At 43.3% G+C, this 26,780-nt stretch overlaps 1 protein-coding gene across 1 annotated transcript in view; it reads right to left on the bottom strand.

Annotated features, from left to right (window-relative positions):
• KIF15 (kinesin family member 15) overlaps window positions 1-26,780 on the bottom strand; it is a 2,415,358-nt gene that overhangs the window by 1,496,625 nt on the left and 891,953 nt on the right. The window lies entirely within an intron of this gene.

Here is a 26,780-nt window from a genome sequence, read left to right as displayed (position 1 = left end):
TATGAGGTATTTACTTTCCACAAGTAATGCAATTATTAACTTTTTCTGACATCGGTAAGGAGCAAGAAAAAGTTTCCCCAATGAGGTACTTGGCTTTAGTTGAAGACTTCAGTACTGAAACTTGAAAATGAAAATTTCAGGAGTCTGCCGACCGGCACTTGCGAACTGCTTCTGCTTTGGCACCGCACGGCAAGAAAAACTGATGTAATGGCGTCGGCTGCATGTTTTATACCCCTGACGACCTGATGTCTTGGAAGAAGGGACAGCAACCGACGCAGGACCCAAGACTTTGTTAATCAGGCCGACTGAGGGCTACCTGCAAGCAGATAACCCAAATGTAATGACTGCAAAAGTGAAACACGAAGAACATCCACATCTTCTTTTGCCCTCACTGATTCTGGGAAAAGGATCTTTGAGGGTTTGAGAAGCGGATTTCGACGGCAGACAGTCTCTTCCCGTCTTTCTCACTCTGGACCAATGTGTCTCGGACAGTCTTACCAAAAAGGGTATAACCGTCATAAGGAGCTTTCGCAAAAGATGCCTTGAAGGGTTCCGTGAACTGACATAATCTGAGCCAGGCGTTACGCCTCATGGACACGCCAGACTCAGCTGTCCTAGCCGCTGCTTCAGTAGCATGTGAGAGGAGTCACATGGACGTATTTGAAATCACTGCCTAGGTAGCCATCCTCGTGGAGAATGTGGTTCTGTCCTCCTGCGACATGGACTTTGGGGAAGTCATTTCCTTAACCTGATCGCGCTGTAGTCTAGTAATGTGGGCCAAATAGTTTAGTGCCCTGATAGAAAAGGTCGCTGACACATAAACCCGCTTCCCTAGGCGGTCCATCATCCTAGACTCATGGTCAGGGGAATGGATCGAGGAACTCTCCTGGGCTAGTTCCTTTTTGGTGGTGGCTGCTACCACCATAGTGTCTACAGGGGACCCTTTATTCCATGCTGGTCTGTCTGTACGGGGGCTCAGAATTTTGTCTGGGTGTTTAGGGATTGGTTCCACAGTGTCCGGCTCCTTCCAAGCCCATGAGGTGACAAAGTCCACCAAGGGATCTGCGGGAGGGGACACCCAGGAAGTAGACAGGCCCTTGCCCAAAGCGTCCAGGAATACGGATTCGCCCGAGGAAGGTTTTGGGGCAGACCAACCTCCCCACTGGCATAAGATTTCTATGATGTCTCCAAAGTAGACATCCTTGGGAGGTGATCTGGGGGATCCTTCCCAGTCATCCAAATCCGTATCCTCAGTGAGGGACTCGGGGGAGTACAAGTGTCTCCTCTTGCACGTATGCTTGTGAGGCACCTCTCTGGTGGGGCTTTCCGGAGGGAACTCACAAACCACTTGTTCCTCAGGTGGAACCGCCTGGGACTCCTCGAGCACAGGCTGTCCCTTTGGTAAAATGATGGGATTCAAACACAAAGAAGGAGTCGGGGCGGAGTCCGAAGATATAGTCAGGAGCCTCGATCCATTGGACAGAACCCTTTCTACAACGAACGCCAAGGGAGAATGAGCTTCCTGGGACACCAGTAAGGGAACCACTCTCCTCAACGCGAGAATCGGAGTCAGGCCCGAAGTAGACGGCACTCCAAGGGGGGGGATCTTGACCAGACAACATCAGAGCCAATGGAAAATGTTCCACCCCCTCGGATCTGACAATCAGGCTCCAGCTCCAAGAGCCACTCTGATCTGACCAGGCAGCTGCCGGCATCAAGGAGACAGGTACCATCGGTGCTGACCCCCTGACTAGGGCCATCCTCAGATCCATGTACTTCAAAACTGGGGGTCAGATTGGAGAAGGAGATATTGGTGTAAAGAAGGGAAGCGAGCTCCCCCTCCAGAGGGAGAGGGTGCTGGCAAGACTTTCATCTGAATTTGTGCTCGAACAAACCTCAGCATCATTTTATCTATGTCGACTTCAGAGAGGCTGTGGGTGGACCACGGCAAAGCCACCGACTCTGACCTGGTGGGTCGAGGAACCGTGGCTCTAGAGGGTGGTCAGGGCTCCTTTGGTTCCGGAGAGAATCTAGGATATCAGAGCCGAGGGGAGTCATGGTGCCTAGACTGACTTTTAGCAGGAAGTCCTGACGGAGCTGAAAGGTCCAGGGACCTCTCCCTTTTCTGGAAGGTGCTCTCTCTCCTTCTCTCGGTCTTTTCTGCTCTCCACTTCCCAGGCTTAGAAGTAGGAGGGTGAGTCCCAGCCTGGGAGGGAACAGAAAGAAGGACAAGAGTAGAAGGAGAGGTGACCACAGCAACAGCTGTGACCAAAGCAGAAGAAGAGGCGGCCGCCTCAGTAGAAGGTAGCAGGCCCTTCCAAACTAACTTGGTTCGCCTATCCTTGAGGGCACATGGGTTAAAACCCGTGCAAATAGAACAGTCTGTGTTCAAATGGGCCACACCCAAACACAACACGCAAAGAGTGTGGCCATCAGCAGGTGACAATTTGTGGTCACACTCAGTGCACCTCAAACACTTGCTTGGGAAGATCTGCCATTTCCCACCACAAGAGTAAACTTTGAAACAAATTTAAACAAGTTGTCACAACACACGCCACTCACTGCACACTCGGGGGGGGGCAACTATGAACTAAAACTACCTAACTGCCTAAGGCTAAGAGAAAATGCTTTAATTCGACGCACCAGCGAGGCAAGGAGGAGAGGAACCTACACTAGTAAATACACTCAAGAAACGCTAATAAAGACAGAAACCCTACTCACAACTTGGAGCTCATAATCATGATGCTTAGGCTAGCGGCGGCAAACGAGATCTGAGGGATGGAAAGCAGTGGTGGTGTATTATGGGTAAGGGGAGGAGCTTGGAGCTCGAAGCAAATGCTAGTGAAGTTGCCGGCTCGGATCCGATATGGATCCGGTACCCACAGGTTGAAGATCAAATGAAGTAAACTATTTCATATCAACTATATAAAAATGCCAAACGGTGTATGCATGTAACAAAAGCTAAGAAATAAACATTTAACAAAAAAGGTGTTATACATAAAATGTGGGAATAATAACTTTTTAATACAATGATGCTTTCTAGTAATGTCTTTAAATGTCAATGGTCTCACAGATAAATACAAAAAAGAAAGAATACTGACCTATATTAAAAATGTAGAGTGCAAATATGTTACAAGAAACATGCTTTGAAACAAATGAACATGTGAATTTGATAAAGGTTTTCAGGATGGTTATTTAACAGAATACCTGGGACAAAGGATAACAGAAGTACTTAAAAGATAATAATGGCAGATTTATAGTGCTAAGGGGTTACTGCCAAGGGAAGAGAACTCCACTGGCATTTATTTATATTTCACCTAAAACTGCTGCAATGGAGCTTAAGAAAATTCTGGGAGAAATAATCAGTTTTCGACAAGGAATATTACTTATAGGGGGGACTAGAAACTGGAATTTGATTTGCAGCAGTGAACGTGTGTGGGGGGGCCCCAGAAGGGAAGTATAGCAAAGGAGGGTAGATTTTTGAAAATTTTGGCATGGAAGATGTGAATTCAGTAATAGGAGTTCAAAGTGAATTTCCATACCATTCCCCAAGATCTAAACACTGGGCTAGGCTAGACAGTATTTACATTTAACAGGAACGTGTGCATTTAATTGAAGGTCTTGATATGCACCCAATAACTATTTCAGATCATACGCCAATAATAACTAATATAAAAACACAGGGTAATGAAATAAAAATGGGACACTGGTGCTTTCCCAACTATCGGTTGAAAAGATAGGAAATTTAAAGAATGGGTAGTGCAGATTATTCAAGAGCTATTCGAAAGGATAGAAATTACTTCAGAAAATATAGCCAAGGAGTGGAATAAAATTAAGTGGGACTTTATAAATAGGGTGGAAATAGAAGAAAGGGAGTTATGGCTAAGAAGCAACAAAAATTATTTAGCGGGACTGACAAATGTTTAAGTATTGCAGAATAGGGGGGATCTCACAGAACAAGAGGAGGAGCAATTGCAGAATGGTAAGCAGAAAATAAGGGATTACCTCAATAATATACACGAGTTTAGAAAGATTGCTATAAAACTGCTTTTTGATAACACTAGATCACAAAACGTTTTAGCATAACGGACTCAGGCAACAGAAATTAGAAAGGGATGTCGCCAAGCTTAGGAGCCTATAACAAGGAAGGTAACAAGAGATCCTGTAGTGGTATTAGAAATATTCTAGAAATTCTAGCAAGGAAGGTAACGAGATCCTGTAGTGGTATTAGAAATATTCTAGAAATTCTACGAAAGTCTGCATAAAGCAGAGAAATACAGAAATCAAGAAAATATATAAATGGAAATGTTCATGGAAGAATTAACTATGCCAAGATTAGAAGTAGATAAAGCTCATTTGCCAACAGTTATAATAGGAGGAAATGAGATTAAAAAATGTGATGTATAACCAACCTACAGGAAAGTTCCGAGGAATAGATGGTATTCCTGTGCAAGTTTGGAAGCTAGGGGGGAACTAATAAGCCTCCGGAAGGTTTTGTTTAATAGTATTTTAAGAGGAGGAGAAGTACCAGCATTCTGGAAGAAAGCAGTGGTAGTAGTAATACCTAAAGAGGGTAAAGATCCATCAGAACCATACAAGCCCATTTCAATACTAAACCACGACTATAAAGTGCTCATGTCAATACTGGCTAAAAGAATGAGAAAAATAATGCCAAAATTGATAGATATAGAGCAATGGGATTTTGTGGAGGGGAGGTAAACATGTGAGAACATTAACAGAACATAGGATCATAGGAGATTACTAGGTTATCGAGCCTAGCCATTTCATCCCAATGTAATGTCATAGAAATGTTAGTCAATACCCAAGATTGCATTTAGTAATGACTGCCCATGTCCAGGATGGTTGTGGCCACTATTCCCGGTAAGAATTTACAGTGCCCCATCCACTTGTCTAGGCTCCATTTGAACAGTATGATAGAGGTGATCTGTTTCACACGAATAAGTAGCCTGTTCCAAAGACACAGCAGTCACTGACAGATAAATCCATCTCACCAGCATGTCCTATTTGATTTATGGATATGCAGCAAGTTCATTAGCTTTGGATCGGAGATTGCCCTGTAAACCAGGCGCAAGTCCCCCCCCCCCCCTAGAAGTCTATATGATACAGAGTAAAGTGACATGGACTTCAGTTGGTCTGTGTATGGCATGTGCTGGAGTGTCTTGATCATCTTTGTTAGAAACCTCAAAGGTCTCTCCAGTTGCTGTAGGTGCTTTGTATGGTATATACTGAACGGGGCATTATACTCAATTATGGGTCAGATTAGTGGCGAGTATAGAGGGGTTATAACCTCTTTTGCTCTCGAGACAATGCTTTTACTAATCTAGTGTGCTATGCAGAAAGCTTTCCTTACGACAGTAGACATATGGTGGTCGACGTTAAGGTCGCTGTCAACTTGTGAACCACAGTCCCTTACCACTTCATGGGTACTTAGGGTATTGTTGTTGATCTGATAGTGTAAAAGGACACTGATTGTGCCGAAGAGAATGATGATGCATTTCTTTGCATCCAATTTGAGACCGTGACTAACACACCAGTCGTTGGTCTGCGTAAGACCCTCCTGGAATATACTGACATTTGGTGATTCAATAATTGCACCCAATTTGCAGTTGTCTGCAATCTTGGTCAGCTACAACCCCTAATTTTGACCTGAACTTCTGAGAAGTATATACCAAACAGTAGGGGGTCCAGCACTGACCCCTATGGCACCCTGCTGGTAACAGGTCTGCTGGCTGATGTGGAGTCACCCACTTTAATAGTGTGTGTCTGGTGTGTGAGCCAGTTAGCAACCCATCTTACAACGGAAGGGGTTTACATTCAGTTTGCTAAGTTTATTGGTAATGTCGGAGTGTGGCATTGTGTCAAAAGCCTCTGCCAAGTCGAGGTATGCTGTATGCACAGATTTGTCCTCATCAATGGCCCTGGTCAAGTCATCTAAATTGTTTTAAAAAATGTAACAGGCAGGATCTGCTCTTGACGACGCCGAATTGGGGTGGATCCAGGGCATGGAGGTTGCTTATGCTTTTATTTATGAGGTCCATAATGATACACTCCATGGCATTACAGCTGAGGTTGGTCAAGCTTATGGGTTGGTAATTCTCTGGGTCTGTTGCTACTAAACCTTTGTGTAGGGGAATAACTGTTGTTGTTCTCCATTCCACAGGAACAAAGCTTGTGGTTAGACTATGATTGAAAAGGGTACATAATGGTGATACTAGTTCATGTTTTAGCCTACTTAGAAGACAGCCTGGGATGCTGTCTGGTCCCATAGAGGATGTGCTTTTTTTTCCTTGTATACGGCTTTGATGACCTTCTCTTCAGATATGTGAGGTGGGGGCAAGGTTTGTTGCAGTTTGGAGGGGATAGGGGATTGAAACTTTCACTATCTGTGTTGGGTCAGTATGTGTAATACCACTGGTCACTAGTTCTGCACATGCTTGGGTCCTACCTTTTAGGCTACATATGTAACTGTAAAATGCCTTATGGTTATCCTTGGCTGTTCTAGTTTTTCTCAAACAGGCGCTTACAGGATTTCACAAGCTGTCTTATTTGCCTGCTGAGGAGGGTGCTTTTTCTTTGTTGGGATCTCACTTTTATTTTCATGGACAGAAACTTTTTGCATCTATTGTAAAGTTTGTTGATCCTGGAAGTCCACCATGGCAGCTTGTTTTTACTTGGGGCTCTGGCTTTGAATCTTTCTGGTACAGCCGAGTCTATACACTTATGCAAGTGATTGTACAGGGCTTTAATTTAAGCTTCGGTGTAGCTAACATTTCCAGCTAGGGATGGGGCTCAGAATGCATTTATTATACCTTCACTTCAGAGGGTATAGTTTGCCTTGGTGAAGTTTTTCAGCAGTCTGATTACATCCTATGTGAGTTCTGATGTTAGTGTCAGCTCGAAGGTGACTTATTTGTGGTCAGATTTAACTGAGGGTCCAAGTTGCAGTAGTGCATCCATTTGACATGCAAGTGAGGACCAGATCTAGTATGTTTGCTCCTCTTGTATAAAAATGTGTTCCAAGACATTTGAGTTAAAGTCAAGGAACTTCTGTGTTAGCAGGTTAGGGCTAGTGTAGGTTTCCCAGTTGATGGTGGGATAACTGAAATCTCCCATAACTAGAGTGTTTGGTGATATTTGGATTGCCTCCAGTTTGGTCAAGCAGGCTTTGTGCGCTTCATGACCCATGGAGGGGGATCTATAACTGGCTATGACTTAAATGGGGGTCTTACCCACTGTAACCTGAACTTAGAGCAACTCCATGGAGTTGTCCAGTCTAACTAGACAGGAGGTGAATGTCTCTCTAATATAGACATAACCGCCACTTCCTTTGATTCTCACACATTCATTTTATGGTCTGACGGTGTGGAAGGCATTGCAACCTTGCAAGACCAGGGTACTCTCTGAGGTCTTGAACCAGGTTAGTGAGCATGCACAGACATCTACATCTTCCAGTGATGGAAGTGCTTCCAGGGTATACAGTTTTTTATTTAAGCTCCTAGCGTTTAGCACCATGACCCTTATTTTGTTACAATTGGCAAATTTCATGTTGGTAAGTTTGAGACCTTGTCTAAAAAAGGCACTATGGGGAAGGCAAAAGCCTAGAGGTGCCAAATGCAAACAGTCTCTGGCAAAGCAATGAGATTTGTAAACCATGGCTTCCCAGGCTGACAAGAACTGGATCCCCTTTGAATGACACCAAAAACTAAGCCAATTATTGAAATCAATCATTTTTTGTTTATACTGTGGCATCATTCTAGGTGAGAGTAGTATGCTGCTCAAGGCTAGGGACATACCTGCCTGGGACACGTACTCAAAGAGCTCAATCATGTCTCTCTTCATATAGTCCAGTGATTTATGCGTTACTCGTTCACTCCAACATGAACTATGACAGAGTTATAATGGTTCTTGCTGCTGAGAGACCTGAGTGCATGTGTGATCTGAGGAATCCTGGCATGGGGCAGGCAGCTGACTGACTTTTCTCCTTGTTCAACCTGGGGAATGGGACATCAGTGTCTCTCACTATTGAGTCTCCAATGACTAGAAAATTTGGTTTTTGAGTGTTACACCTTATGGGCTTGGTAGCCAAGACACTGATGATGCTGTGTGTCATAGGTGCTGTGGGAACTGTGTTAGTTGTAGCAGTCTTTTGTTTTGGAGGTCTCTGGTGTTTCAGTATTTTTTTTTTTGAGAGAACCTCAACGTATGTTGATTTGTGTGTTGGATGTGCATGTGTACTGGTGGATGGGTTGACAACCTCTTCCATGTTACTTTTTGAATGCGAGTGAGCATGGATTCAAGATTCTTGGTGTAAATGCATCTCTCACACTCTGTATTAGAGTGAGTTATTAGTAGAGGGTTGTCAGTGTACATGAGACAACTGTTACACTGCCTCAAAAGATCCAAGTCAGCAAAGTTGACAGGAGAAACAAGGATGGTCCCAACTGCCCCTAATGATAGGTTGATGATCCAGAGGGAAGTTGAACGCATGAAAGTTCCATTACTGTTGGTAGGTCTTGATGCACAGAAAGCATTTAACAGAGTAAGCTGTGACTTCATGAGCAGGACAATGCAAGCATTTGCATTTCCTGAAAAAAAATATAAGGTTGATTAGGATATATGAGGGATCAGAGGCAAAACTTAAAGGGGCAGGGTCCTCTTTGATAACTTCTACTTGAGCAAAGGAATCAGGTAGGGGTGTCCTCTTTCCCCTTTGTTATTTGCATTATATTTAGAGCCATTGGCAAAGAAAATAAGGCACTCAGAAATTCAAGGATATAATTGGCATGGTAGTCAAAAAAGCTGGCTCTGTTTGCAGATGATATTTTATACCTGACAAAACCAGAAAGAGACACTGCAGTGTTGTGGAACATTTTGAATCAGTTTCAAATCTTTTCGGGATATATAATTAATGAAGCTAAAACAAAGGCAATAGTGGTAAATTATGTACCCACATATGAATTAGTTCGGCAATATCCATATTTATGTGGACATGATAAAATGAAGTATTTAGGAGTATGGATTAAAAATTATTCTGGTGTGGCAGCTAAGGATATGGGGGAAGAGACTAAACAAAAGATAATACAAAAACTGAGAAAACAGAAAGTTTTTAATATGGATACTAAGTTACAAGCAGTTAAAATGTTTTTAGTCCCATGAGTCTTGTACACAGGTCAGGCATATTTTTATCAACCAGAGGAGAAGTTGTAAATAGCAATTAATAAAGAGCTGAAGGACTTTACCTGGAAGAGGAAGATGACAAAAACCAAGTGGGATAAGATGATTCTTCCAGTAGAGCAGGGCAGATTGGGATTACCCGATTTGAAGGGGTATTTCAGAGCTACACAGTTAAGGCTCCTATACATGGCACAAGCAGAAAAAAGAAGTTATGTACTCATAATGTTCTATCTGATTTGTACAATCCCATGCATCTTCTAAAAATGGGTTCGGTTCCGATGCCTCAGGACAGACTCTACCACTTGCTAAAACTTGTGGGCACCAAAAAACTCTTGTGCTTCCCCCTTTATCCATAACGCACCTGGTTGAATATCTCAGATCAAGTTTGCTGACAGAATAAGCAGAAGGAAGAAAATTCCCATGTTTCCAACACAGACTATGTCTGGGTCTGTCACCAATGTAATGATAAACCAGATTGTGAAAAAGAGGGTAGAGATCACCCATTTTTCCAAAAGAATTAGGTAGGGGGTTGAAGGGTGGGGAGTTGAGGACACATGAAAATGGACAACTCAGGTGGAACGTTATGGTGAGTACTTAACTTCTTTATCTGTAGTTGTTAATTTTCATATTATCCTCAATGGATGGGACAGAGTAGTCTCGCCAGCTATATTATTTCCCGGGTGGACTAAGGAAGGATGTTCCGCAGCATCATTGAGCCAAATGATGCTCTACCTCTTGAAACCAAATTAAACGTTTAATGAGCAATAAAGGTATGAGGTTTAGCCCATGTTGCTGCTGCACATATGCTGTCCATGCATGCTCTAGCTTGGAAAACGGCTGAAGTAGCTACAGCTCTTGTTGAATGAGCCTTAGTGGGGTTTATAAGTGCAACACCTGACTTGGAGGAGATAAAGGTAATGCAGTTAGCCACCCATTTTGCTGAAGTGACTCAGGATACAGCTTTTCCCAATTTGGAATGTGAGGAGATGAAAAACTGGTCTGATTTTCTGATGTCTTTTGTTCCGTGTAGGTAGAAACTTGATTGTCTATGTACATCCAAAGAAGGTAAACACTCTTCTTTGTTGGAATAGTTTGGGAAAAAGGGTCTATATTATATAAACAAAAGTTCATATAAGCAAATGCTCAATGAGCGAAAATCCCAGACATCGAAAACAATATTGTGGGGGACTGCGCCCCCAACCCCCCCCTGCTAAATATATATTCCAACTCCAAGATCGCACTACAGTGAGGAAAGGGTAAAAATTTCAATCTTCACTGTACTGTGATCCCACAACACACACCTCCATGTCCAGGATTTTCATTCATTGAAGTGTTCGCTTATATGAACTTTCATTCATAGAATACAAACCCTGGGAAAAATACTGGCAAGTTAATACATTGATTTATACTGTTCTCAGAAACCACTTTTGGCAGGAACAAAGGGTTGGTTGTGAGTGAAAGCCTGTCCCTGTGAAAGACTAGATTTGGAGGTGTAGATTATAGGGCTTGAGTCTCTGAAATACTTCTAGCAGAAGTTTGTGCCACTAATAGGATAGTCTTCCAGGAAAGGAACTTAATATCACATTCTTGGGCTGGTTCAAATGGTTGTTGGGTGATTGTTTGTAACACTAAGTTGAGGTCCCAAGGGGGAGTATGGTCTTTGAAGGGAGGTCATAACATAAGAGTACCCTTCAAGAACGACTTACAGAGTTTGTGAGATGCTACAGGAGAATCTTGTAAGCCAGTATGGAAGTCGGAGATGGCTACTAGTTGGACTTTGATAGTGGAAGCAGAAGCCACTTTATCAAAAAGCAATTCCAAAAATTAAGTATTTCATGAACTGGAGCGGAGAAGGTTCAATATTGTTCTGCAGAGCCCAGTATACAAACTTCTTCCATTTACTAGAATACAGTTTTTATGTGGAGGGCTTATGAGAGGAAAGTAGTACGTGTCGAACAGGGGATGAGAGCATAGGCTGTCTGGTTACTTAATGGAAGTGGAGAAAGCAAGCAGTCAAGCTTGAGACTGTGGATGTCAGGGTGAACCATGCTTTTCAGATAAGGCAGGAGATCTGCAACTGGATCCAGGATCCAAGGTTGTTTCATTAGATAAGGCCAAAGGAAGGGGAAATAAATCTGTCGACGCTAAAAAGCTGCTATGAGGATGAATTTGCTCTTCAACCTGATGGCTTTCTGCAGAAATTTGGGAATCAAAGGTATTGGTGGAAATGCATAAAGGAGACCCGGAGGCCAATTGTGTAGAAGAGCATCCCTAGGAACTTCCCCCACTGGGTGGATCAGGGTGCTGTATTTGAATAATATTAAACACTTTCATTCCTTTAATTAAACACAGAACTTTTTCAGAAAACATTGCATTTAAAATGAGTCAAGTTTTTAAAGATCTACCATAAATCACATACCAGAATAGACGAATCACTGCACAGTATGTGAGACACCCTAAGGTCTTAAAGTGATATAACCGTACTATAATAAATGCAATTAGTACATTCTACATAAAATGCATTGTGTGTAAAGCAAAACTGATAGAATACGAAAAAGGATTTTGGTGTATAAAAAATATGAATTGCTTGCAATGAATTGAATAAAAAAATTATGCAAAAACGTTTTACAATATTTGTGCCAAAAGGAAGCATTTCAGGTTAATGTACTCATTTAAACCTGGTGGTTTATCAGCACCAAGTCTGATCTGCCACTCAGCTTCCCTGTATTCAAGTAAAACGTAGTTTCCTTTAAAATTTCCAATTTTCATTGTGTCCAGTACAAAAAATGTGAATTTCCTAAAACTGTTACACAGCTGTGTGTCTGGCCAGTGCATTACTACTATCTTTTTTCTTTACTGCCGAGCTGTGTTCATACTGTGCAGTGATTCATCTGTTCTGGCATGTGATTTATGGCAGATCTTTTGAAACTTTACTCATTTTTAAAAAAGAAGTTATGTACTTACCATAACATTTGCTGTTTGTAGTCCATCTCGCCCTTCATTATTACACTTGGGGGATCGGAGCCAAACCTCGGCTCCGACTCGACCATTCTACAGCTCAAAAACTTCTGGTTGGCTCGTGGCTAGGAGGTACCCCATCATGCATCGCTAAACATAACCCAGATCTTGTTTGCTGCAAGGAGAAACATACAGAGACAAAGAACAAACCATGTCGAAAGGACGCAACATAACAATAAGGCAGTAGTCACTCTACCTTTAGGTCCTCAAGGAGGGGGGCAGGAGGGAGGGTTTGTAAGAATGAAGGGCGAGATGGATTACAAACATCGAACGTTATGGTAAGTACATAACTTCTTTATGTTCTGTAGTCCTATCTCGCCTTCATTCTTACACTTGGGACAGCTTGCCCAGCACCTTCATCTTGGGTAGCTCATTGGAAAATGCTCCTGAGTACTGTGGAACCAAAGGAAGACCTGTTCCTGGAAGCCATATCCAATTTGTAGTGAGTAATGAATGTATGAGGTGAAGCCCATGTTGCTGCTGCACAAATGTTATCTATTGGAATTTTTGCCTAAAAAGCTACCGAGATAGACACAGACCTGGTAGAATGAGCTTTCACCTTGAAGGGAAGATCTTTGCCACTGGATGTACAGACAAAGGAAATGCAGCTGGAAATCCAGTGAGATAATGTGACTTTAGAAACTGGGAAGGCCCTTCCTTGTATCTGGAAAGGAAACAAACAACTGATCCGACCTTCTGAAATTCTTAGTTCTGTCAAGATAAAAACGCAATTGTCTATGCACATGCAGTTGGTGAAATTTGTACTCTGCCTTGTTAGAAAAATTAGGGAAGAAAACAGGTAATTCAATGGACTGATTAATATTGGCCTGAGAAAAAACTTTAGGAATAAAGGAAGGGCTTGTCCGTAAGGAGACCCTATTTCTGTGAAATACCAAATAAGGGGGCTTAATGGAAAGAGCTTGCAGTTCAGAGACCCTCCTTGCAGAAGTGATAGCCACTAAAAATATAGTTTTCCATGATAAGAACTTAAGGTCACACATTGCTGAAGGTTTGAAAGGGCTTGACATAAGTCTATGGAGTACAAAGTTCAAATCCCATGGTGCCACCGGATCCATGACTGGGAGTCTTAACAAGGTGGCCCCTTTAAGGAAAGCTCTACACAGTCTATGAGCCATAAGATTAGGGTCATTAGCCAAATGAAAGGTAGAAATAGCTGCCAGTTGAACTTTAATAGTGGCAGCTGCTGAGCCCTGATGGAACAACTGAGAAAGGAACTCTAAAATGGCAGAAATGAGAGCTGTGTAAGGATCGAGGTTTCTCTCATGGGCCCAAAGGAGAATCTTTTCCATTTACATTTTGGTGTATAAAAAATATGAATTGCTTGCAATGAATTGAATAAAAAAATTATGCAAAAACGTTTTACAATATTTGTGCCAAAAGGAAGCATTTCAGGTTAATGTACTCATTTAAACCTGATGGTTTATCAGCACCAAGTCTGATCTGCCACTCAGCTTCCCTGTATTCAAGTAAAACGTAGTTTCCTTTAAAATTTCCAATTTTCATTGTGTCCAGTACAAAAAATGTGAATTTCCTAAAACTGTTACACAGCTGTGTGTCTGGCCAGTGCATTACTACTATCTTTTTTCTTTACTGCCGAGCTGTGTTCATACTGTGCAGTGATTCATCTGTTCTGGCATGTGATTTATGGCAGATCTTTTGAAACTTTACTCATTTTTAAAAAAGAAGTTATGTACTTACCATAACATTTGCTGTTTGTAGTCCATCTCGCCCTTCATTATTACACTTGGGGGATCGGAGCCAAACCTCGGCTCTGACTCGACCATTCTACAGCTCAAAAACTTCTGGTTGGCTCGTGGCTAGGAGGTATCCCATCATGCATCGCTAAACATAACCCAGATCTTGTTTGCTGCAAGGAGAAACATACAGAGACAAAGAACAAACCATGTCGAAAGGACGCAACATAACAATAAGGCAGTAGTCACTCTACCTTCAGGTCCTCAAGGAGGGGGGGCAGGAGGGAGGGTTGTAAGAATGAAGGGCAAGATGGATTACAAACATCGAACGTTATGGTAAGTACATAACTTCTTTATGTTATGTAGTCCTATCTCGCCTTCATTCTTACACTTGGGACAGCTTGCCCAGCACCTTCATCTTGGGTAGCTCATTGGAAAATGCTCCTGAGTACTGTGGAACCAAAGGAAGACCTGTTCCTGGAAGCCATATACAATTTGTAGTGAGTAATGAATGTATGAGGTGAAGCCCATGTTGCTGCTGCACAAATGTTATCTATTGGAATTTTTGCCTAAAAAGCTACCGAGATAGACACAGACCTGGTAGAATGAGTTTTCACCTTGAACAGAAGATCTTTGCCACTGAATGTACAGACAAAGGAAATGCAGATGGAAATCCAGTCAGATAATGTGACTTTAGAAACTGGAAAGCCGTTCCTTGTATCTGAAAAGGAAACAAACAATTGATCCGACCTTCTGAAATTCTTAGTTCTGTCAAGATAAAAACGCAATTGTGTATGCAACATCCAGTTGGTGAAATTTGTACTCTGCCTTGTTAGAAAAATTAGGGAAGAAAACAGGTAATTCAATGGACTGATTAATACTGGCCTAAGAAGAAACCTTACAAATAAAGGAAGGGTTTGTCCGTAAGGAGACCCCATCTCTGTGAGACACCAAATAAGGGGGGCTTAATGGAAAGAGCTTGCAGTTCAGTGACCCTCCTTGCAGAAGTGATAGCCACTACAAATATAGTTTTCCATGATAAGAACTTAAGGTCACACATTGCTGAAGGTTCGAAAGGGCTTGACGCAAGTCAATGGAGTACAAAGTTCAAATTCCATGGTGGGTGCCACCGGATCCATGACTGGGGGGCTCTTAACAAGATGGCCCCTTTAAGGAAAGCTCTACACAGTCTATGAGCCATAAGATTACGGTCAATAGCCAAATGAAAGTTAGAAATAGCTGCCAGTTGAACTTTAATAGTGGCAGTTGCTGAACCTTGATGGAACAACTGAGAAAGGAACTCTAAAATGGCAGAAATGAGAGCTGTGTAAGGATCGAGGTTTCTCTCATGGGCCCAAAAGGAGAATCTTTTCCATTTACTGGTATAAATCTTTCTGGTAGAAGGTTTGTGAGAGGATGTCAGAATGTGCACAACCTCAGGAGAAAAGTCATGAAGCCTGACTAGGGATGGAATTGGAGCAGACAAGATGTCAAATTGAGGGTGTGGAGAGAGGGATGGAACACCCCTGACATGTGCGTCAGCAAATCTGGCACTGGGTCCAGAGTCCACGGTTCGTCCATTAGATAAGGTCCCAGAAAAGGGAACAAAATCTGTCGAGACCAATAAGGAGCAATTAGGATCATTTTGCTTCCCAAGGATTTTGCTTTCTGAATTACCTTCGATATCAGGGGGAATGGTGAAAAAGCATAGAGAAGTCCCGAGGGCCAATCATGAACAAGTACATCTCTGGGTGTTTCCCCTTCACGGGGAATTAGGGTGAAGTAGCTGCTGCATTTGGTATTGAGAGCAGTGGCAAATAGATCGCAGCAAGACTGACCCCATTTGCAAAAAATTTGTTCCGCAATGTATGTGTTCAGAGACCACTTGTGAGGCATCAGAATAGCTCTGCTGAGCCTGTCTGCTATCACGTTGGATTTCCCGGGAATGTACGTTGTGACCAGAAAGTGTTGGGAAGACACTGCCCACTCCCACACTCGAAGGGCGTCTCTGCAGAGGGGGTAAGATTTGGTCCCTCCTTGTTTGTTTATGTACCACACCACCGACATATTGTCCGAGTGGATCACAATCGTCCCTAGAGGGAGAAAGCTTTGAAGTGCTTTCAACGCCAGAAGCACTGCTCTCATCTCCAAGATGTTGATATGCAAATGAGCCTCGTGTTCCTGCCACGTGCCTTGGACTGTTCTCCCTAGATAATGCCCCCCCACCCGGGGGGGACAAACGGTCTGCCTGTGTTTAGACTGCTGGCCTGGGTACACCACTGAAGATCCTGTTTGCACAAATCTGTTATCAGGATGGGGTGAGAAAAAGGTAGATACTGCAGTGACCATTGGGCAAAGAGTAACAACTGCACAACTCTCATGTGCAGCCTGGCTAATGGAACTAATGTTATTGTAGAAGCCATCATCCCTAATGACTTGAGCACCATCTTTGCTTTCGCTTTCCTTAGAGGAAGTAAGCTCAAAACTTGTTCCCTGAGGTTCTGAATTCTTTCTACTGGAAGATATGTCCTCATTGAGACGGTGTTTATTTCGGCGCCAATAAAATTCACATGCTGAGAGGGCGATAATGCAGATTTTTGCCAATTTACTGTAATCCCTAACTGCAAGCAAGTTGAAATGGTAGCGTCCCTGGCCTGTAACAGTAGATGTCTGGTGGTGGCAGTCAGGAGCCAGTCGTCCAGGTACAGAAGCACTTGGAATCCCCGACGCCTCAAGTGAGCCATTACTACTGCCATACATTTGGTGAACACCCTGGGGGTTATGGTGAGACCAAAGGGCAGGGTGCAAAACTGATAACGACTGGCTCCCAGCCAGAAGTGTAAGTGACTCCTTGATGCCCTGTCCATCTTGATATGGTAGTATGCATCTTGGAGGTCTATGAAGCACATCCAAAGTCTTTCTCTAACAACGGGAGTATCAACTGTAAGGTGACCATTCGGAACTTGGACTTCTGTACAGATTCGTTCAATTTGCTGAGATCCAAGATGGGTCCTCAAGTCCCCAGTTCTTTTTGGCACCAAAACGAATCTGGAGTAAGTCCCTAATCCCTACTTGGTATGCAGGGACGGGTTGGATGACTCTCTCTATGAGCAACTTTTGGATTTCTAGAGTTGCTGAATCCCTGTGATTGTCTGAACCAAGAGGGTGGAGAAAGGAACGGAATATGGTAACCTCTGGTAATTATCCTTAATACCCACTTGTCTTGAGTGATATCATGCCAGCCTTCTGGGTATAAAGATGTACAACCCCCGACTGGCTCCAGAGATGCACAGTCGGGCCTCCTTTCAGGAGTTCTGATAGGGACAACCACAAAAGGAATCGTGATTTCCCTGGTCCTGCAGGTCTCCCCTGCCTCTATGGCGGCATCTGCCGTTATTTCTTCCTCCTCTGCCTCTGGAGAAGGAATCACCTTGTGCATCCTAAAAAAACCTCTGCGACTTTTTGAACCACATTTTGCCACCCTTCTGCCCTTTGTGATAGGGTCTAGAAGGAACGGAAAAATTGACTCCCACGGCAGACGAGGTTTTTTCTTCCTGTTCGCACCTGGTGAGTGTGTCTTTTACCCTGGTTCCAAACAATGAGGATCCATCAAAGGGAGCGTTGATAAATGTAGACTTAAAGGCCTCTGCAAAGTTACACAAGCACATCCAGGAGTGTCTTCTAAGAGAAACGCCTGAACATGCTGCCCTACTCGCTCCATCAGCTGCGTAAGATATCAGCCTCATGGAGGAGTTTACAATAGAATTTAAGGTAGACATCTGTGTGTTAACCTTCTCAGATACCGCTTCAGATACATTACCTTGCAGAGTTTCTCCCAGTTCTTTTAGGAGATCTCTCTGGAGCCTTGTGAAGTGAGACAGGTAGTTCAGCGATCTAAGAGTAAAAGCCGCTGAAGAAAAGACACGCTCCCCATACCTATCAATCAATCGAGACTCCTTGTTCGGTGAATGGACAGTGGAGGAATTTTCAGCAAGTTCCTTTTTGGTGGCTGCTGCCACCACCATAGCATCTAATGGAATGCCTTTAGTAAGAAAGTCCTTGTCCTGGGGTGCTGACAAAAATTTATTTGGTCTTCTCAGAACCGGTACCACAGAATCAGGAGATTCCCACACCTTTTGACTTACTAGATCTAGTAGCTCGTTAAAAGGTGGAGACACCCAAGAGGTGGAGGGTTGAGACCCGAAAGCCTTCAAGTAAACTGACTCCTCATCAGAAGAGGATGTGGTGGGCCAGCCGCCTCTCTGCTTCAGGATCTCAAGGATATCTGCGAATGAGATCATCACAGGATGACTTGGTGGACCCTTCGGACTCCTCGAGGTCAGTGTCTGATGTAATGAACTCATCAGGGGAGTCAACATGCTTCCTCTTACAAGTTTTCTTCCTAGGTGGCTCCTCAGAAGGGTATTCTGGAGAGACCTTGGAAGACTGGGGACCACTCATGGAGGTTTTCTGCGGCTGCGAGTCTCTGCTGTGTTGGAAGAGAGAGGGAGGGAGCTGAGACTAAAGTTGACGCTTTAGGTGGAAGAGTGTCGGTATCTCTGGTTGAAACTGAAGACCTGGACAGCACACTCCTCATCACCTCAAAGGTCGATCCTCCCGGCTCCAAGGGTGCCCCCCCGCTCCGAAGATGCAGAGGCAGTCCTCGGCGCCGAGGAGATGGGCTCCGAGGCAGATGTGGGGTCCAAACTCACCCAAGCCAAAGCATCAGGAAGTAGGCTCATAACTGAAGAAGCTTGGTTCCAAGCATCCCCCTCAGGCCAGACCGGATAACTGAGGACTCTATACCCAACGGACGGCACCAAAAGGGTCGGAGCGGATATCGGAACTGAAAGACCAGCTGAGGTAGCTGGATCTGACATTTCCACAACCCGAGGAACCAACATCTCTGGCTCCGAAGGCCCAGAGTGGCTTGGAGGAGGAACATCAACAGGGTGTAAGGCCACATTAGGCTCCGGAGCCGACTGGGATGGAGCCGAAAGTAAATTTGCCAGCACTGAAGTCTGAAGCAGTCTGAGCACCACTCTCTCGACATCATCAGAAAGGCTCCTAAAGGACCTGGAAGATAGAGCGGGGGACATAGATCACTGAAAAATAGGCGAACTAAGAGTCGGGGAGACCAGTCGAAGTTCAGCTGACCTCTGAGACACAGTCTCAGTTATCGGCTCCGAAACTCCTGGAGCCGAAACTGATGTATCCACCACAGAGACATCTGTTGGCACAGAGAAGTGGAGCCAGCGAGGATGTAGTAATTTTGGCAATTTTGTCTGGCGGTTCTGACGACACAGAATTAGTGGGAGACTGCCTTTTAGTAGATTTGGCTTTTTCTTTCTTGGAGGAAGGAGATTTGGAGCTGGAGGATGAAGAAGTCAACTCCTCCTCAAAAGAATGCTTCAATAGTCCTTTCAAAATAAAAGTTTGTTCCTCCTCTCCTAAAAAACACGAGGACTGAAGGCATGACAAAACAAGCAAGACTCTTGGAGGTGAATAGCCCCCAAACAGTACACACACAGATTGTGCCCATCCATTAAGGACATTCGCTGGGCATATTTTGTACATTTTTTAAAGCCCGAAGGTTTGTGATCCTTAGTAGCCTTAGACATAGTGCAATAACCGAACTAAGTTCACCACGCACAAAAACCACCTCCACAGAGATAGTTGGGCAACAGCAAGACAAAGACAGACAGAGGACAAGGTCCTCTAACTTTAACGGGCCTAGCCCTAAGAGGAGAAGAAAGAAATAACCCGAGGACTAGGTCCTCTAACTAAAACAGGCCTAGCCCAGGGAGAGAGACAAACAACAGAACCGAGGACTAGGTCCTCTAGCTTAAACAGGCCTAGCCCAAGGTGAAAGGAAATAGGAACAAGAACACACAGCACAAGCAAAGCGATGTAGGGATACGATAAGGCCAATGGAAGAACGGCCAATCAAAGCACAAACAGTACACACAGTAAACAGGCAGCAAATCATCTAAACAGACACAGAATGCGATAACACACTAAACACTATAATATAACTATTTTTGTCAACAAATAACTAGTAAAAATGTATAGAAAGTTTTCACTTAGCCATGGAAAAGAAGAAGCACATCTGAGCTCAACGAATGGCAAACAAGATCTGGGTTATGTTAGTGGTGCATGATGGGATACCTCCTAGCCACGACCCAACCAGAAGTTTTTGAGCTATAGAATAGCAGAGTCAGAGCTGAGGTTTGGCTCCGATCCCCCAAGTGTAAGAATGAAGGCGAGATAGGACTACAGAACATCTTACATGTTTTCTGAAGAAGTTCTGTATCTAATTAAAGGAACGAAAGCGATTATTCATTTGTGTGAGGTTCCCTGGCTGTCTTTCTTGTTGTTTTTGGGCTTTAAGTTTTTCAACATTTGAACATTTCTGTGATTTCCAGTTGCTTAATTTGTTGTTTAGGGGACAGGCAAAAAGATCGCAGCAAGGCTGGCCCCATGATCAGAAAATTCTCTCTGACACACACTGAGGGATCGCTCATGAGGAAGTAGAATAGACCTGCTTAATTTGTCTGTTATCACATTGGACTACCCCGGAATGTGTGTTGCCATGAGAAAGCAGTTTGATGAGATTCCCCATTGCCACACTCTTATGGCTTCTCGACATAGTGGGTAAGACCTGGTTCCTCCTTGTTTGCTGATATACCAGACTGCTGACATGTTGTCTGTCTGAATCGCAATGATTCCGGAGGGGAGAGGACCCTGAAAGTTTGCAACGCCGAAAGTAATGCCCTCATCTCTAGGACAATGATGTGTAATGAGGCCTCTATCGGGGACCAAGTGCCTTAGACCATCCTTTCACTGTAATGCCCCCCACCCCAGCAGGAAGTGTCCATGGTCACTGTGTCCTTGGGTTGGAGGGGTCCTTGTAGAATTTGTTCTGAACAAGTCCACCATGTTAGATCTTTCTTGCAAATGTTCCTGATGGAAATTGGTATGGACATGAGATGGGAAGGTATCAACCAATGTGCCACAAGCAACCACTGTAGAATTCGCATACGATATTTGGCCAGGGGTACAAGATTTATTGATGCTGTCAAGGAGCCTAATGTTTGGAGGACTAATTTGGCAGGCACTTTGTTTCTGCTGATTATAGTCAAGACTTCTCTTTAAATTGTCAGTAATCTTTGCTGAGGAAGACAGGCTATAGTGTTTTTTGTATTTAGCACAACACCTATGAATTTTAGGGCCTGAGTAGGTTGTAGATGACATTTTTCATAGTTGACCGTTATTCCCAAACAGGAGTACGTTTGAAGGACCTTTTATCTGGCTTCTACAAGTTGATGCCTGGTTGTGGCAGTGATGAGCCAGTCTAGGTATGGAAACACGCGGAATCAGTTCAGTCTCAAGTGAGCTGCTACTTCTGCCATGCATTTGGTGAACGCCCTGGGGGCTGTGGTGAGACCAAAGGGCAGTACTCTGAATTGGTAGTCACTGTCTCCCATCTAGAAGCATAACAGCCTCCTGGACTGCCTGTGCATTTTTATGTGATAGTATGCATCTTGGAGGTCTATGGAGCATATCCAGTCATCCTTTTCCAAAAACGGAATAATAGACTGAACCGTGACCATCTGAAATTTGGTTTGACAAACTGATTTGTTTAGTTTGCTGAGATCTAGAATACACCTCCAGACCCCTGTCTTTTTTGGCACTAAAAAGTATCTTGAGTAAATTCCGGATCCTATCTGGTCTGGGGGTACTTTTTGGATGACTTGTTTTTCTAGCAGCTTTTCTATTTCTAGTGCTGCTTGTTCCCTTTGACTGTGTGGAACATCTGGGATTTTTTTGAAGGATGATGGATTGAGTGAAAAGGGTATAATATAATCTCTGGATATAATTCCCTGCACCCATACGTTGTAAGTTATCTGTAGCCAAGGTCTCTGCTGCAGGGAAAAACGACCCCCTACTGCCTCCAGAGGAGGGCAATCAGGTCTCTGTTCAGGAGCATTGGAATGGTTTATCAAAGAAAGGATCTCAGAAATGGTGGTTTTCCGGACTCCCTCTGTCGCAAGGGAAGCGTATTCTATTGGAGTTCCCCCCTCTGCCCCTGGAGGAGCTTTCACGTGTCAGGAAAAGGACTCTTGGGACTTTTTGAACCACATTTTTCCACCAGTAAGTTGGTTCTTCGAAAATAGCTCTCTGAGGGGTAGAAAACGTATGCCCACTGCAGAAAGAGTCTTTCCATGCTTCTCACACCTAGTAAGTGTGCCCTTCACTTTGGGCCCAAATAAGGAAGTGCCATCAAAAGGGGCACTGACGAATGTAGACTAGAAGGGTTCAGCGAAGTCACACAAACACATCCAAGATGCGTGTCATTAAGGCTATGCTTGAACTGATGGCTCTCATCATCCCTTCGGCTGCATAAAAATAAGACTCATGGACGATTTGGAAATAGACATCAGGGTGGACAACTGAGAAGTTACGGACTCCCGAACATTGTCAGTAACAGCTCTTAAAAGGGTATCAGAGTTCTTTAATCAGATTCCTCTACAACCTCATAAAATGTGCCAGATAATCTAAAGACTGCAGACTAAAGGTCAATGAGGATAAATTTGCTTCCTTAGTCTATCCATCATCTTGGACTCCTTTTAGGAGGATGAATACTGGAACTCTCATCTGCCAATTCCTTTTTGGTGGCTGCTGCCATGACCATGGCATATACTGGCAAGCCCTTTGTCCAGAAATTTGCCTAGGGGTGCGGTAATAATTTTGTCTGGTCTCTGGGGTCTTCCCTGTCCACTGAGAGATCAACTCAATGAGTTCATCAGTGGGCAGGGTCACCCAGGAGGTAGATGGTCAGGTGCCAAAGGCGTGCAGGTACACAGATTCCTCCAATTTAGGGTTGCTGGACTGCCAACCATCTATTACAAAATTTCCAGGATGTCTCCAAAGGCAACATCTTCAGTTGGTGATTATGGTTGTCCTTTGCCCTCCTCGAAATCTGTGTCTTCAAGTGTATGATCCTTCAGGAGAATCAGTTCATTTCCTCTTACACTTCTTCTAAGAAACCTCCTGAGGCTCTGGAGCAAGGAGTGACTTGGCAGGTTGTTCCGAGGGGAGAAGGACCGACTGATGTCTTGGTCTACACAAGGCCTTCTTCATTGCCTCAAAAGCTGATCCACCTGTAGTAGGAAGGGACTCCTGGCCTGAAAGAACAGCAGTCAGTACCACAGTCTCCCCTCAACCGAGGCAGACATCGCCAGAAGCAGAGGCTGAGCCGATCCATGCCAAGGCTCCAAGGAGAAGAGATGACTCTGAAAAACCTTGGTTCAAATCAAACTCCTCAGATCTGGCAGGACAGGTACGGCTCCAGGAGGTCTCCATTTCTGACCAAGCTGGAGAACTCAAGAGTCACAATCAGCATAGAAGAAGATGACCACTTCAGAGGGGAGGCAGTCGGTGCCGGGCAACTCGGAACCAAGGTTCCCTGAACTTGCAGTAGAAGGCAGAGGAGGAAAGGTGCTCGGATGGGTGAAGTAGAAGGTCCCTGTCCCAACAGGGTATGGGGGCCTTGACATCCCACTGATTCCTTGCTACCAGAGAATCTCTCTCACTACTTCTCCCAGCTATTCCTTGGTAAAGCTTCTGGAAGAACGAGTGGACTTTGCAGGTAAAGATGGTCGATCCAGGAAGGGGGATGGCAGCCTATCTGGAAAAGGGTCAACTGAAGGGCAATACCTGGACTTGGGTACAGCTATGAACTCTTTAGTTGGCACCTAAGTGGATGGTGTCAAAGGCATTACCTCTTTCTGAAGATGGAGCCGAAGAAATGGACAGCGCCATCAGTTTAGCTGTGGGATCCGACATGGCAGGTAGAACAGACAGTTTTGATTTCTTCGTGATTGGAGCCGAGGAAGGTATCAGTACAGAGAAGAGGTGCTTTTTAGCCTCCAATGATTTAGAAGATGAGGAGGATGAAGCTGGACTGGACCTGGAAAACTGAACTTTTTGTTTGGTAGAATCTTTTGAAGGCGAACTAGAAATAGCCGCTCCAAAGGAGTAAAGTAACAAGCCTTTCAAAATCATCTTATTTTTCCACTACACTAGAGCCAAATGGAGCATCTTCTTATAGGTGGAGATGACCTAAGCAGAAAATACAAAGAGTGCTGATCAGAATAAGGTATTTTGAGAGAGCACTTAGCACACCTTTTAAAACCAGCAGGGCCTCTTTCTCTCTCTGTCTGCTATGGTGAGCACGGGAAAGACTAAATCAGAACACACTCAGACAAAAAACAAGCACACACAGGGAGAAGGCAAGTAAAAATAGAAACTTTTTTTTTTGATAATGAAAGAAGCAAAGGGAAGGAAATAGAATACTAATGATGGTATGTAAAGGAAGCTACCACAAGGGTATAGGGAGATGCTAGTAATAGTATCTAAGATGGACTGAAAATACGGAAGGGGAGTGGAGAAAGTGGTTAAAGAGAGTTACAATAGGACTAAAAACAAAGTACTCTAAGCGGGAAGAAGATATGAAGAAACACCATCAAAAATGTTACTTATCTGAAAACAGCTTGAGAGCAAAGGTAATAACCATGTCTGAAGCTGAAAGTGGCAAACGAAGATCTGAGGCATTCATCCAGGTGCATCATGGGTAATTGGTGAAGCTTGACCGTTGTTTAGTGCCCACGAGCTTTAGTAAGTGGCTGAGTTGGTTCCAAGGGATCGGTACCAAACCCATCCATTGAGGATAACATGAAAATTTGACAACTTTAAATCTATAATTCAAAGTGGAGGGGGATGATGACGAAACAGGGGGAAGCTCAAGAAACAAGGAAAGACTGGGATTTTGGATGAAGGCCTTTAAGGAGAATAACAATCATACAGAATATTATATCCATAAAGTAGCAGTAAGCATCCTAAAAGCGAAGCCATTACAGGAATGGAAAAAGGAGATTCTGCCAAGAGGGATGACTGCAATTAGGGATACAGACAACAGGGCAAGAGGAGGCTGGAATTTATTGGAGAAAACTGGCAAAGGAACCAAGGCATTGGGAGCAAATAACTAGAGAGGGAAAGATGATATAATGAGAAGACACCAAAAATTTATTTGGACTGCAGGTTAGAGGTTTGCCTTCCCTATCAAGGACTGATATCAGAGCATAGGCAAACAGAAAGAAATAGGGGTTCCTAAATGAAAGACCAGTACTGGTAGAGTTTTTAGTAGAATCTAGAACAGAAGCTGCCACTAAAAAAGGGATAATTAGTAGAGCATATAAAATATTGCATGATAACTATAAAAATAAATCAGAGGTGGTTAGAAAGGATTGGGAGAGAGACTGGGTAAGCAATTCACAAAGAAAAAAATGGGAGGATATATGCATGTCTCCCAAATATGCATCAAAATCTAGATGATTAAAGATTTTTGCTTGGAAATGTTTACATAGATAATTTTATACCCAAAGTAAACTCCAGAACATTTTTCCTCAGACAGCAAATGTTAGATGTGTGATGGGGAAGAAAGAGGTAAATGGGAAAATATTTTCTGGGAGTGCAGTCATTTGGCAGACTTTAATCATTCTCTATAGGATACACTGTCAAAGATGCTGGGAGGGCAGATTGGTGTGACGAGGGAAATGATTTTTTCTGAGCTATGATACAGAATCAGAAATGCCTAGACATGGTAAGGCCTCACTGTGTCTAATTATGATGGCTGCCAAAAAAAGCAATTACTAGAAAATGGAAATCAAAATCTAAACCAACTATACTAGAAGTAGTGAATATAGTAAGAGAGATAAAACAACTGGAATTGAGATCTTTAGAAAAAGGTAGGAGAACACTATATAGGAAAAAATGGGAATTGTGGGAACAATACATACAGGGGAGGAATGAGGATTAGAAGAAGACAGGTCTTACATGAAGTATGTAATGTGTGATTGAAAATGATTGGATAGATAAGTGATGTACAATGTTTGCAACTGGGAGTGTGTCAGTATGATTTGTGATGTAAAATGCTTGCAAGTAGGATTGTGTCAGTGTGATTTACTTTCATTTATATAAACTTACAATAACCTATGTTGTAAGTGATGGCTTAGTAATGATGTTTCTTGTTTAAAAAGGGGGGGGCAGGAATTGAATACATTATGTAATGTTGCTTAGGTTGTATGATATATAGAAATATATGTGAAGTATAATGTTTGCAAACGTGAACTTGTTAATACAGTTTGGTTACCTTTATGCAAATGTAAACCTGCCTATGTCACAAGTGTTAATTCAATAAAAGTGTTAAAGACACAAAGGTGCCCAAGCTCTCTGCCTATGGAACCTTTCACAGCTGATTTTTTACTCTGTCTTAGGATGTTTAAAACTCCCTGCTCTGTCAAGCACGAGAGAAATCCTCTCTTTTAGGGGCAACTGCCCTTTGTCCTAAAGCCAAATTTTATCCTCTAACAAGGAGATCAGTGCTCACACCCTTTACAAGACTCTCATTAAATGAGGCAACAAAGGTTATGATCAAGTTTATGATAGACCAAGGAAGAAAAAGACAGTGAAGATGAAAACACTCAAAAGCAGAAGACAATAGTGAAGCTGAAAATCCTTTGCAAGGATCTACTGGCCACAAGCACAACTGTTAAGTGACCTTTTCTCATTGATTACATCTGGCTTGAAAATATCTCTAATTTGCATATCTAGATGCAATCACAATGCAATATAGCAAATCTACAAAATAAAATCGAAAACATCCCAAAATGGGTGCTTACTGCAACTTTAGAAATCGCCCAAGAGGGTACAAACAGATAGACTCCAAGTACTCTCTGGCAAAACGCACAATACTGAAGATACCACGGTTGCTACTCTCTCTTTTTATAC

This window comes from Protopterus annectens, chromosome 3.part0 (assembly GCF_019279795.1).
Source record: "Protopterus annectens isolate FY-2018-M chromosome 3.part0, PAN1.0, whole genome shotgun sequence".
Classification (NCBI taxonomy): Eukaryota; Metazoa; Chordata; order Ceratodontiformes; family Protopteridae; genus Protopterus; species Protopterus annectens.
The sequence above is the reverse complement of the archived record's forward strand: the minus strand, read 5'-3'. Positions and strand labels throughout refer to the sequence as shown.